Genomic DNA, 12,148 nt, shown 5'->3' on the forward strand with positions numbered 1-12,148 from the left:
TATTTTAAAATCCCCAATCGGGACATCATGCCTGATAAAGAATTTGTGAATCGACAGATGTGAAAAGTCCCTTAAAGTTGTACAAGTCATAGTTACATAGTGAATAAATTGTATTTCTGGAAAAGAATGCTAATAAGGCAGACATGGTCCTGAAAATTCTAGGCTAATGATTCTAAACAGAGGCAACTGTAACCCACGGAGGACATTTGACGGTGTTTGGAGACATTTTTGGTTTTCATAACTTGGGGTAGAGGCTGCTACTTGCGTCTAGCAGGCAGAGGCCAGGGGTGCTGCTAAATACCCTGCCATGCACAGGACAGCCCCGCCACACGGGGTCACCAGGCCCAACGTCAGTAGTGTCAAGTTTGAGAAACCCTGCTCTCGGCTCTCTGTACCTGTGGACCCCAGGGTGTCAGCCCTGGCCTTGGTTTTTCCTTGTACCTACTTTGGTCCTGGCCTGATGCTGTTGTCTGAAGGGAGAAGCTTGGAAGCCTCAGCTTTCTGCTGCTTCCTCTTTCGCTGGCAGATGCAAGGAGACAACTGCCTCTGAAGAGGCGCCCAGCTACCACCCCAAGTCTGGTGAGAGGCAGGCAAGGTCTTGAGTCGGTATCTCCCATGGGGGAGACAAGAGCAGAGACCCGATGCAGCAGGAGGGCGGGAAGGAGCACTGGAGAGAGAAGCCTGGGTTCTCGTTCTGTCTGATTCTTCTAACTTTGTCGTTTTAACCTCCGTGCCTCAGTTTCCTTCTCTGTGCATTCGGCACAGGTTGCTCGCCCACCTCACAGGGTTGTGAGGGTGAGGGCAGATAGAGGAGGGGGAGCACCTGCTGTGTGTGCTGACACGGGAGCTTCCCGGGTGGGCTGGCGGGTCGGGGGAGGGTAGATCTGGGTCCAGAGAATGGCGTGTATAGCCGTGGGAGCACTCACTGGCTAGGTACAGTGACCTGCCACTGGGGCACAGAAACGGAGTGGCCGGCACAGTGATGCTGGGTGGCAGGTGGGGCCTTACATTTGAGGGTGCTGCTTTCTTCCGGAGCTCTCAGACAGAGGGAGCGGGAGGTGTACACGGGTCTGGAAGAGCACCCAGGCCTTATCTGGGGAGGTTGGCACAGGGAGCGACAGCTGGCGCAGGTGTCTCATGTGCTTGGCCAAGAGCAGGCTGGTGAGCAGCTTGGCCTTGGGAAGCGATGAAAACTAACGCCCACAGCTGCTGTTTAGAAAGTATGCACATCTTCAGGTCCTTGTCAGGTGGTCTTGCAGCCTTTAGATGTCTTTAAGCATTTCTGTCCATCTCTTGAAGGTGTTTAAAATCTACTTTTTAATTTCAAATTCTTTTGTAGCTAATCATCTCTGTGTTGTATAAATTAGCAAACATTTGGAATAACAGAAATGCCCAACAATAAAACTTTTATTGGAATGAGTGAAATATCTAACAACAAGGATTTGTGGGAACAAACTAGATGTACACACACAGGGGCAGGAAAAGAAAACCACATCCCAAGGTTACAGATGAAGATAAATTAGAAAAGTTTCAAACTCCTAAGTCCTAAAACCACACACATATACACATAGGTGTATGTGTGTGGATTTTTTTTTTTTTTTTAAGACGATGCAGTGCCGTATAGTGGTCACATTTGCTGCTCAGAAGTCAGAAACAGACTTCCCTTTACTAGCAGTGTGGCCCTGGGACTGTTATTCAACTTCTCTCCACTACAGTTTTTTTCACCTGTAAAAGGTGCATAATAATGATGATATGCCAAAGGGACACAGGAGCCTGCTGAAAGAAATTTTAATGGCCAAAACTGAAACAATTTAAGCAACAAAATAAATAACAGATTATAACTCAAAGTGTACAATAATATCCATGTGGTTATACTGATATAAATAAATGATTGAGTAAATAAATAAATAGGAGGGAATAGGCAAATCTGTGAGGATTCCCAATATTTAGGTAGATACTCCATCCTCAAGGAGGTAGATTTTGACTCCCCACTCAGGAAGTGTGGGCTGTGCAGAGCAACTTCCTTCCAATTACCACGGTATGGAATTGGGGGGAGGAACAACTTCACAGTGTGAACCTGGCAGACACTACCTCTGCCAGGTGATCAAGCTCAGCATCATTAGTGATAAGTCATACCATGCACCATGTACCTTTGAAATGATAAGAATGACACTTCACTTCTATGGCCTTCCTCCCAAAAACCTATAACCTGTCAGGTGTGGCCTCTTGGCAGACTGTCGTCCTGCTTCTTTGGCTCCTTGCTTGGAAAATTCACAAGCAGGGCCCGTGCGACAGAATGACCACAGACAGGAAGCAATTCCACACACACAGCTTTTATTGCAGAAAGAAGGGAGCTATACAAAGTGAGAGTACGTTCCAGAAAGGAACGGGTCAGCCTCCACGAGTGGAGAAAGACATTAAGGACTCCCAGGTGGTTTCCTTTTATTGGCTTGGTTTGTGGGAGGGCTTACAGGTGGCATGGGATGTTACCGGGCGATTGATATACATGATTGTCAGGTGTTCTGTGTTTTCATGCAGCCCCTTTCCCCTAATTGCCCCCCACCCCCAGCTTCTCTGCCCCTAGGAACTACCCTGCAGATTTGGTCCCTGCCTAACATAACCCCAGTGTAATCATGAGAAAAATGTCAAACAAACCCAACTGAGGGACATTCCACAAAATACCTGATCAGCACCCCTTAAAGCTGTCAAGGTTGATGGACACACAACTTTGATTCAAACTGTACAAAAGCAATTCATGTAACCCAAACACTTGTATCTCTGTAATAATCTGAAATTAAAAAAATAAAAACTGTCAAGGTCATCAAAAACAAGGAAAGTCTGAGAAACTGTCACAGCCAAGAGGAGCCTAAGGAGGCATGGCAACCAAATGTAATGTGGTCTCCTGGGTGGGATCCTGGAACAGAAAAAGAACATTAGGTAAAACCTAAGCAGTCTGAAAGAAGTATGGACTTCAGTTGTGAAAAATACACCATGTTATTAATAATGTCAGGTGTTAAGAAAATGTGAGAAAGTGGGTATGAGGTATATGACAAGTCTTTGTACTATCTTGGCAACTTTTCCAAAAATCTATTCTAAAATTAAAAGTTTATTTTAAAAAGTAGATAATAGTGTCTACATTATGTTGCTTCATTCAGCAGGAGAATTTATGTCAAGTATTTACTACACTATATGGTGTTTAATGTTAGCTATTGTTTATCATTATTGTTCCTATTTCTATTTTTCTTATTAAAATAGCAATATGTACTCATTATAGAACAATTTACAAATGAGCCAAAGAAAAATATAAGCCAAAAAAGAACACCCACAATCCTATGCTGGGAGAACTACCAGTCCCACCTTGCAGTGGATCCCTCCTGAGGTATAATTAATTTTCTACAAAACTTGGATCACTCAATACATACAGTTTGGTAAATGGCTGTCATTGATTTAAGTAACCCATAAATCCATAAATCACATGACATTTAGGTTGTTTCAACTTTTGCTCTTACAAATGGGCAAGAGTGCCAGGAATGGACAAGCATTAATTAGGAAGGAAAAAGAAAACCCCAAAACATTATAAAAACTGGACACCAATGCTTAAATACACATAAAGGATGCTCAACAGTTAATCAGCCCTTCAGACTCTCATCTGAAAATTTAATGGCTGACTTTTCTAGATCTGTTTTATTTCATAATTAAAAAAATATTTTTACAGGTAAAGAGAAGAAGAGAATCTGGCAAATATTTTTAGAGCATAATAATTTCAATTATTTCTGATGATGTGAATGATAAAAAAAAAGCCATGTTTGCTCAATAGAATTCATGTATGCCTTTTTTTCTACCCATGTGTTCTTTTAAAAAGTATTTATCTATTTTTAGAGTACCATTTTATCTTTTTTATTGTACATATTTAAGGTATACAACTTGATGATTTGATATACCTATACATTATGAAATAATCATTGCAAAAAGCTAATTAACATATCCATCATCTCACATAGTTACCTTTTGTGGGGGGGGGGGTGGTGAGAAAACTTAGGATCTACCCTCAACATATTTCAAGTATATACAGTACAATATTGTTAGCTACAGTCATCATGCTATACGTTAAATCTCCAGACCTCATTCATCTTGCAGAACTGAAACTTTGTACCCCTTGACTAACGTCTCCCCTTTTTCTCCTCCCCCTGGTAAAATGCTTTACCTTGCCAGGTAAAGTTTTATTGGTTGGCAGGGTTTTTTTTTTTTTTTCCCCCCAGCACTTTGAATATATCATCTCACTCTCTCCTGGCCTGCAAGGTTTCTGCTGAGAAACCTATTGATAGTCTTATGAGGGTTCCCTTGTATGTAGTAACTCACCTTTCTCTTGCTGCTTTCAAAATTCTCTGTCTTTGAATTTGACAATTTGATTATAATGTGTCTAGATGATGATATCTTTGTGTTCAGCATATTTGAGGTTCTTTAGTTACTACAGACCTGGATGTTCATTTTCTTCCCCATATTTGGACAGTTTTCTGTCATTACTTTTAATAAGTTTTCTGAGTCCTTCTTTTTCTCTGCTCCTTCTAGGACTTCCATAGTGCATACGTTGTTTTGTTTCATGGTGTCACATAAGTCCCATAGGATTTCTTCATTTTTTCATTATTTTTTCTTTTTGCTTCTCTGACTGGATAATTTCAAATGATCTGTCTTTGAGTTTGCTTCTTTCTTCTTGATCAAGTCTGCTGTTGAAGCTCTTCATTAAATTTTTAAGGCCAGTCATTGTATTCTTCAGAAATTCTCCAGAATTTCTGTTTGGTTCTTTTTATGATTATTATCTTTTTGTTGAACTTCTCATCTTGTTCATGTATTATTTTCCTGATTTTGTTTAGTTGTCTATCTTTGTTCTCCTGTAGCTTGGTGAGCTCCTTTAAGGTACTTATTTTGAATTATTTGTTGGAGATTCATAGGTCTCCATTTCTTGGGGATCATCCACTGAAGCTTTAATTTGTTCCTTTGGTAGTATCATGTTTTCTTGATTCCTTATATTCCTTGAAGTCTTGCATTGTTGTCTTCTTAACTAAAGAAGCAGTGTCCTCCAGCAGTCTTTATTAATTGGCTTTGGAAGAGAAAGACACAACCCAGCTAGAGATTTTGGAGGTCTCTCAGGCCTTTTCTATGAATGCCTCTACTCCATTTCTCTTGTTCTCTCTTGGGGGGCAAATCTTAGGATTGTGTACCTTTTCTTGATCTTGTAAAGTCAGGTTGAGTGCTAAGGGCCTTCTGTTTATTTTCCCCAGGGAAGTGCCTTGAAGTGTTCAAGGTTGTGCACCTTCTCCCATCCTACAAGTCAAGCCAGCTGCTGATATCCATGTGCTGTCTGTGGGGATCTGCATGTGCCCCTTTGTGGTGGCTTGCACTCAGTCTCTGTTGAGGCTCATGTGCACTGTCTTAGGAATGCACCAATGCCATCTGAGGAGTCTCACATGCACCATCTCAGGAGCGCATGCAGAGTGCTAGGGGTGCAAGTCATCCAACTGGAGGGTGCTAAAGATGAGACATCCCATGGAGTTTGCAGGTAAGCCTGTTGGTAAAGTCTTGAGCCAGTTATTAGGATCTGCAGCTGGTTTTTGAGATTTGTATGGTTGCTCCTAGATCCCCCCAGGCTATTTAGTCATGTGATCCCCTCAGTGAACCGGTGGGGGGCAGAAATGAGCCTTTTGGGCAATGACCTGTGAGTCTGGGGTACTGGACACTCACTCCACTTTTACTATTCCCCATGGAAGAAATTGGGGGCTTTGGCACTGAGCTATGCTGCCTTGAGGGAGGGGCGATGTGGGTAAAGTGAAACCACTCTTCTTACATTCTTCAGTGTATCTATTCCCAGATTTTTTATTTGAACAGAGTGCTAGAGTCTTTCCATGAGACTCTTGGGGTTCCTACAGAGGTATTCCTGTCCATCCTGTTTCATACCCATCTGTGAGGGTATGAAAGCTAGAATCTATTTCCTATTCCACCATATTGCTGCATCACTCTAGCAAAATGTTGGCAGCAGTTAACCCTATTGTTTCCTTTGCACCTTGCTGTAATTGCCAGATTCTCTCCAATGAGAGCATTTTACTCTGAAGAAGTGATAATATCATAGACAATCAGTGATTGGGTCTAATCTTTTTTAATCAAGTCCATTTTGCCTAAATCACTAGGTTTCAAGTAAATTTATTTACTATGTAGTGTTCTAAATGTTTCCCAAATATTTAATGACCTCATGAAGCAAATGAGTATTAGTTTGCTCATTTTACAGATAAACTGAGGACGCGAGAAGCTAATTAGGGTGCCCAAGGTAATACCCAAGATGTATGGATCCAGTGGCCAAGCTCTTAACCACTGCATCATACTGCCCCCAGATCCCTCTGGGCCAAAGTGTATGTGGTCAACAGCCTTCCCCATGCTGACAGGAGGAAACAATTGTACTAAGCATCATGATTCTGGGCCTGGCATTTGGAAGCCATTGGACTGCAGAAGTCTGAAGAGGCCCCCTCCGAGTGGAACAGCTTTGGGTAAGTCCCTTAACTTCCCTAAGTCTTAGTTTCTTTATTTGTAAAATGGGCATAATGATACCATGTACATCTGTTGTTATGAGCTCAGGTGTATGAAAATGCTTCATAAACTATGAAATGTATATGTAGACAGGAAATCAACGAAGAGAAATCAAAGGGGTGCTGTGTGAATAAAGGTGCATTAAAAGGACTGTGAAGGCCATTGTGAGGGAGCTGTGTGAAGGGGACTTTAGTTCCTGTGGAGGGGCCGTGGCACTGGAGTGGAAGCAGGTTTGGTGTTAAATCTTGGAGGGCTTTAATGTCAGATGATGAGTGGGGATGTTAGTGACAACAGAATAAGGAGGGCAGGCTATGGAGGGCCATCCACTGCAGGAATCCAGGATGATGACAGGGTTGTCTTCAGCCTCTCTCCTGGGCCCTCAGGCTCCTGAGTGAGTCTGAGACAGAGCTCCCCAAGACAGGCCCTCTGGGCAGGTGAGGACGCCAGTGGTGTGTGGGGACTTTATGGCAAGTTTCAGTCACTGCCCATGAGAGGGAAAGATGGGACAGTAGGCCGGCGTTATGGCTTTTTCCAGAAGCTCATGGAAGAGTGTGAGCCTCTCCTATTTGATGGCTCCTCCCAATTCATGCTAGCCAGCTCATTTGATCCTCCAACAGTCTGGGAAGGAGATGAATTATAATCTTCCCTCCTCTCAACCTGCTCTTTCTAATGTCCCCAGTGATTCTAATCGTCCTTGACACTCTTGCCAGTATTTGACACTGCTGACCTCTCCCTTGCTTCTAAAAAGTTCTCCTTTTTCTGCCAGGACTGCACTGTCTCTTGGCCAGTCTTTTAACTGATTCTTCTTGGGTCTCTTTGCTTATTTCCGTTCTTCTTTTCCACATCCTCCAGATTCTATTCTTGTTCTTCTTTTCTCTTTCTATGAATTCTCCCTCAGTGGCCTCGTCAACTACCAATATGAACCCACACCGTGTACATATGTGTCCCAAATTGTGATCTCCAGACTCTGTATTTCCAACTTTAGTCTTATCATCACTAAAATTAAACTTATCTCCACCTACACGCACTGCCTCTTCTCTCATTTAATGTCATCATGACCAGATAGAGTTCTGTTGTCAAAGCTATGGAAATGAACTTGGCTGGCTTCAGCAGAGAGGGGATTTTTTGGAAGGAAAGGCTGAAGAGCCAGGCTCAGAAATAATGAAGGCCAGAGCAGCTCTGGAGAGCTAAGCAGTGGGTGCAAGTGAATGGCTTCCTTGGGGCATGAAGACTGGAGAATGTAGTAGAAGAATGCTATTTACCATGGAGTGTTTGTTGAATCTTGAACGAACTGTACAAGTAAGGAAGCTAAGGCCCAAGGAGGAGGATGCAACTTCTATCCCTTCATTCTTTCTGCCATTATGCTCAAGATTAGATTTCTGGGAAGAGAACATCTGAATGGGCTAACTAGGGTCGCATGGTCTTAGCTAGGGGAGAACAGAATCCTTTCACTATAGTCCCACTAAACTGTAACTCAGTCCTGATAAAATCTATCTTGTTTTTAAAAGCCTCCAGAGAATGATTCTTTCCCCTAAAACTAAATCAGGGTTCTGAACCTCAAAAAGGGGAGTGAACTCTGGATGTACAAAATCACAACTATCCATCATACTCCTGCCAGAAACATCCTGAACTCCTGCCACTTCCATACTCCACTGCTCCTAAATATCTTTCTAATCATTTCCCTCCCCTCATAACTCCCATCCACAAATCTACCCACTTCACCACCAGTCATCTTCTAAAATGCAAATCTGATCAGGCCAGGCTGCACCTCCCTCCACCCCCCCCCAAAAAAAACCCATTTATGGCTCCCCATTGCCTTTAAATACAGTTCTTCATATGGTTTACAAGGCCCTTCTCAAGCCTTACCTTTCCACAAGACTTCATTTTCCACCACTCCAGTCCTACTGCTCCTCAATCATGCCTCTCTATGCCTCTGTACATGTTCTGCCTTTCTCCTGGGATTCCCTTCCCACATTCTCTATTTTGAAAGAGCTCATTCATATTCAGCTTTCAGAGATGGACTCAGATGTCATCTCTCATGGAATCTACCTTAACAAGCCAGGATAAGTTAGTTAATCTCTCTTTTGTACTCCCTTCACACTCAGTATAGACTTAGATTCTAGCCCTGAACATGTTTTATTACTGCATTTGTTTGTAAGCCTGTCTCTTCTGCTAGACTAGGAGCTCCCTTAAGGTAGGACCTGAGTTTTCCTCAGCTGTTTTCCCCTGGTGCTTAGCCCCATGCCTAGCATGCAGCATTTGGTGACTCTTAAATGAGCTGTACAGATAAGGAAACTGATGCCCAAAGAGGTTAAAGCCCACACTTAGTACAAATAACCTCCCTGACGCAAATGGATTTGGAGAGAGTTGTCAGAAATGGGATTGTGCTTTGTAGTCATCTGGGCAGTTGCTAAAGACTGGGGGCAAAGGTTTGCAACCAGCTATCTCCCTTTGCTCTTTGGGAAAAAATAAGGCCCAACGGGCTCAAATTCAAACGATTAGGAGGGATTTAAGTTAAAGAAGAAGAAGACCTTCTTCTTCCTGGGCCTGGCAGACAAAAAAGTGAGCTGACTCGGAATGCTTGTACATTTGGCCTCTGGAGGGTTTTAAAAACAAGATAGACTTTATCAGAACTGCGTCAGAAGTGCTGTTAGAGGTGGGCAAAAGGCTGAGCTGACGTCTGAAGAGGGTGCTTCTTGAGTAAGCCCATGAGGAACAGAGGAACCAGTCAGAAGACTTCAGTTCCCATGGAGCTCAAGGATGCTTGGGGGAGGGGGAGATGGATGAGGGAGCCCTCCCTAATTAAGCCTCTACCCACGAGCGAATGTGAGGCTAATAAGGCGGCCCCATTCCAGGGCACCTACACACCAAGCCAGCCGGTCTGCCTGTTTATTGCCCGTATGGAGATCATTAATGCCTCCTGACACTGGGGTCACTCCCGGGGTCAATCCCGGAGCCCGTTCTGCAAAACAAGGGGAAATGAACTTCCCAGCACATGTGGCTCAGGCTTGGCAGGGAGGGGGACTCCGGTCACCCCACACCTCAGCTCTGGGAGAGATCAGCACCCCAGGCAGTCAGACCCCCCAAAACAATCCCCTCTGCCCATGCTGGACTCTGGGGGGGTGGTCCTGGGAAAGGGCGAAGTGGAGGCCCTTGTCTGGGCTGGGACAACCCCCACTGAGGCTGTCCCAACCAACAGACGGACACTAATCCCCTGGCGACGGACTGGGCTGGTGTCTGGGAACTGCAGCTGCAACTCGACAGGGGCCAGGCTGCTGGCTGCAGGTGGCGGGAAGGCGCAGGCCCGGTGGCCACGTGGGTGCCAGCCTGGACCTTGGCCCCACCCTCACCTGATTCCCCCTCAGTGATTGGGCCCCTTGGCGCTCCAGGATCCAAGATGGCGGAGGGGGCGGGGTTCCAGGCTGATTCGGCGCTGTGATTGGTGAAACGGAGGCCCTTTGCGCTGAAGGACAGCCTCAGTAGCCACCCAGGGAGTTCCTGGTGGTGGTGGTGGGTGCCACCTTACCTCACACTTGAGCAACTGAGGCGGTCTCACGTATGTATTTCCCACAGGCTGAAAGGGACCAAAGTGGGAATGAGGAACCTCCAGACAGCCCTTTGAGCAGGACTTTACCAGTCTGGGGCGTCTTTCTCGGTAATGACCAGAACCGAGACTTAGTCCTTAACCGGCCCAGCAAGAAGACGGGAAAACCTCCAACTAGCTTGGAGGAAATCAATAGGATTATGAGGTTAATGCCAGAGCAGGCTGAGTGACAGTTACCAAATAAATGATCCCAGGAGGACATGGCTGAGGTTAAATGAGGCCCAATAAATAAAGGAACATGTTCAAAGGAGAAACGTCAGAAAATGTAAGGATGTGTGGGGGTCGGGCCTAGGAACTCCTTCCTGTCCTCCCGTTCTAGGGCCTGTTGAATCTCCTGAAGGAGCCACAGCCCTGAGCCTGCCTCCTAGGAACGGACAGACTTGGGTCTGCACCCTGTTTGGTGCCACTGTTGGCATAGCTCCAGGGCACAGCTCTCTTTGGACAGCTGCACACCCCCCTCCCCACCAGCTTGGGGACCGAATGAGGGAATGGAAACTCTTACTGTGGAAGTCTGACCTGTTACAGAGCCCCAGCATGCCTGTGCATCCTTAGAGAAAGAACCAACTGCAGCAAGTGGACTTGAAACTAGATGTTAGAAGGCACTTCCCAAACATTAGGAGGAGGGAGCTTATGGATCTTGGAGGCAAGAAATAATCTCTCCTAGGCCTTCAGCTCAGCATCTCCCTTCATGAAATCTGCTAGAGAAAGGTTTTGGTCCCTGAGCAGTGAGTAAGATCCCTTCTCCAATTTCTTCCAGATCTTCCCACTGATGCCTACATCAAGCCTCCTTCAATTTCCTTTTCTACTGTGCCTGCCCCTTAGAGTTGGGGATTGAAAAATCCATGACTGAAGCACAGAAAGCAGCTCTAGGTGAGTGGGCCCAAGGCTGTTGGGGGATGTTTGAGGGAGAGGGCAGCAGTAAGACGAGGGGCATTGGTGGGATGGGATGGTGGGCACCCAGGAAACTCCAGGACACGGCTTCTTGGGACTCTGAGTGGAAAAGAGGCTTGAGGTTGGTACAAGCTGAGAGAAGGGCCTTGTGGTGTGGAGAGGGAATGAAAGGCACCAAGACTGTTGTTGGAGTTTCATTTGGCAAACATTCAGCTTTGTTACCATGAGTCATTTGACTTTGTGTTTGGTGCCGACATCATAACAAATCAGACTCCAGGAAGGAGAGAGAATAGTATTCTGAGTCCTCTATGCGAACCTTACAGTGTCTCCCTTCACATCCAGAGCTGGATTACTTCTGGGGTGGTGGACTTGTGCCCAAGCATATGGGATGTACAGCGGGAGCAGAAGGCTTTTTCTCCAGTGGCCTGTTATAGAGAATTTTATTCCAGATGAAAGCACATTTTTCCTTATCTTCATTTCTGTTTGATTTAGTGAAGAATTTGCCTTTTTTGGCCAATGCCATGTTCTCAGCTGAAAAGGGGCCTCAACACCATCTTTGCACATGAAAAGCTTACAGTAGCATCTGTGTGTACAATGCTTTTCCATCCTTCAACCATGTGTCCTGGTGAATGAACAGCCCACCCCCATGAGTTCTGCTGACTTTCTTCCAGTGGTGGCTTGGTGGGGGTCAGCGGGAGACAGAGCATGGTGTTCTTGGGACCATGACGGAAGCTGGAGGTGTCGCTCTTTTGGAAATCTGGAGAGAAAGATGATTATGTCTTTGGTGTCTGGGTGGTATTTTATTTTTTTAGAACATAAACAAGAGTAATAGCAAATAGGTGATCTTGGGCTCTAGAGTCCTACAGGTCCAATGACCTCTTTTCTTTCTGTGAGATCTTGGGCAAGTCCTATTTATAATAATGATACTATTGAGTGTTACTATGTGTCAGGCATTATGTTCTCTCTGTTATCACTGTTTAACAAATAAAATCTTTAAAAGCATAGGCACTGAAAATGCAGACTAATTGGCTTCAAAGCCTGATTTCATTTCCTGGTTGTATGACCTGGGGCAAATTA

The sequence above is a fragment of the Eulemur rufifrons genome, chromosome 9 (assembly GCF_041146395.1).
Source record: "Eulemur rufifrons isolate Redbay chromosome 9, OSU_ERuf_1, whole genome shotgun sequence".
NCBI lineage: Eukaryota > Metazoa > Chordata > Mammalia > Primates > Lemuridae > Eulemur > Eulemur rufifrons.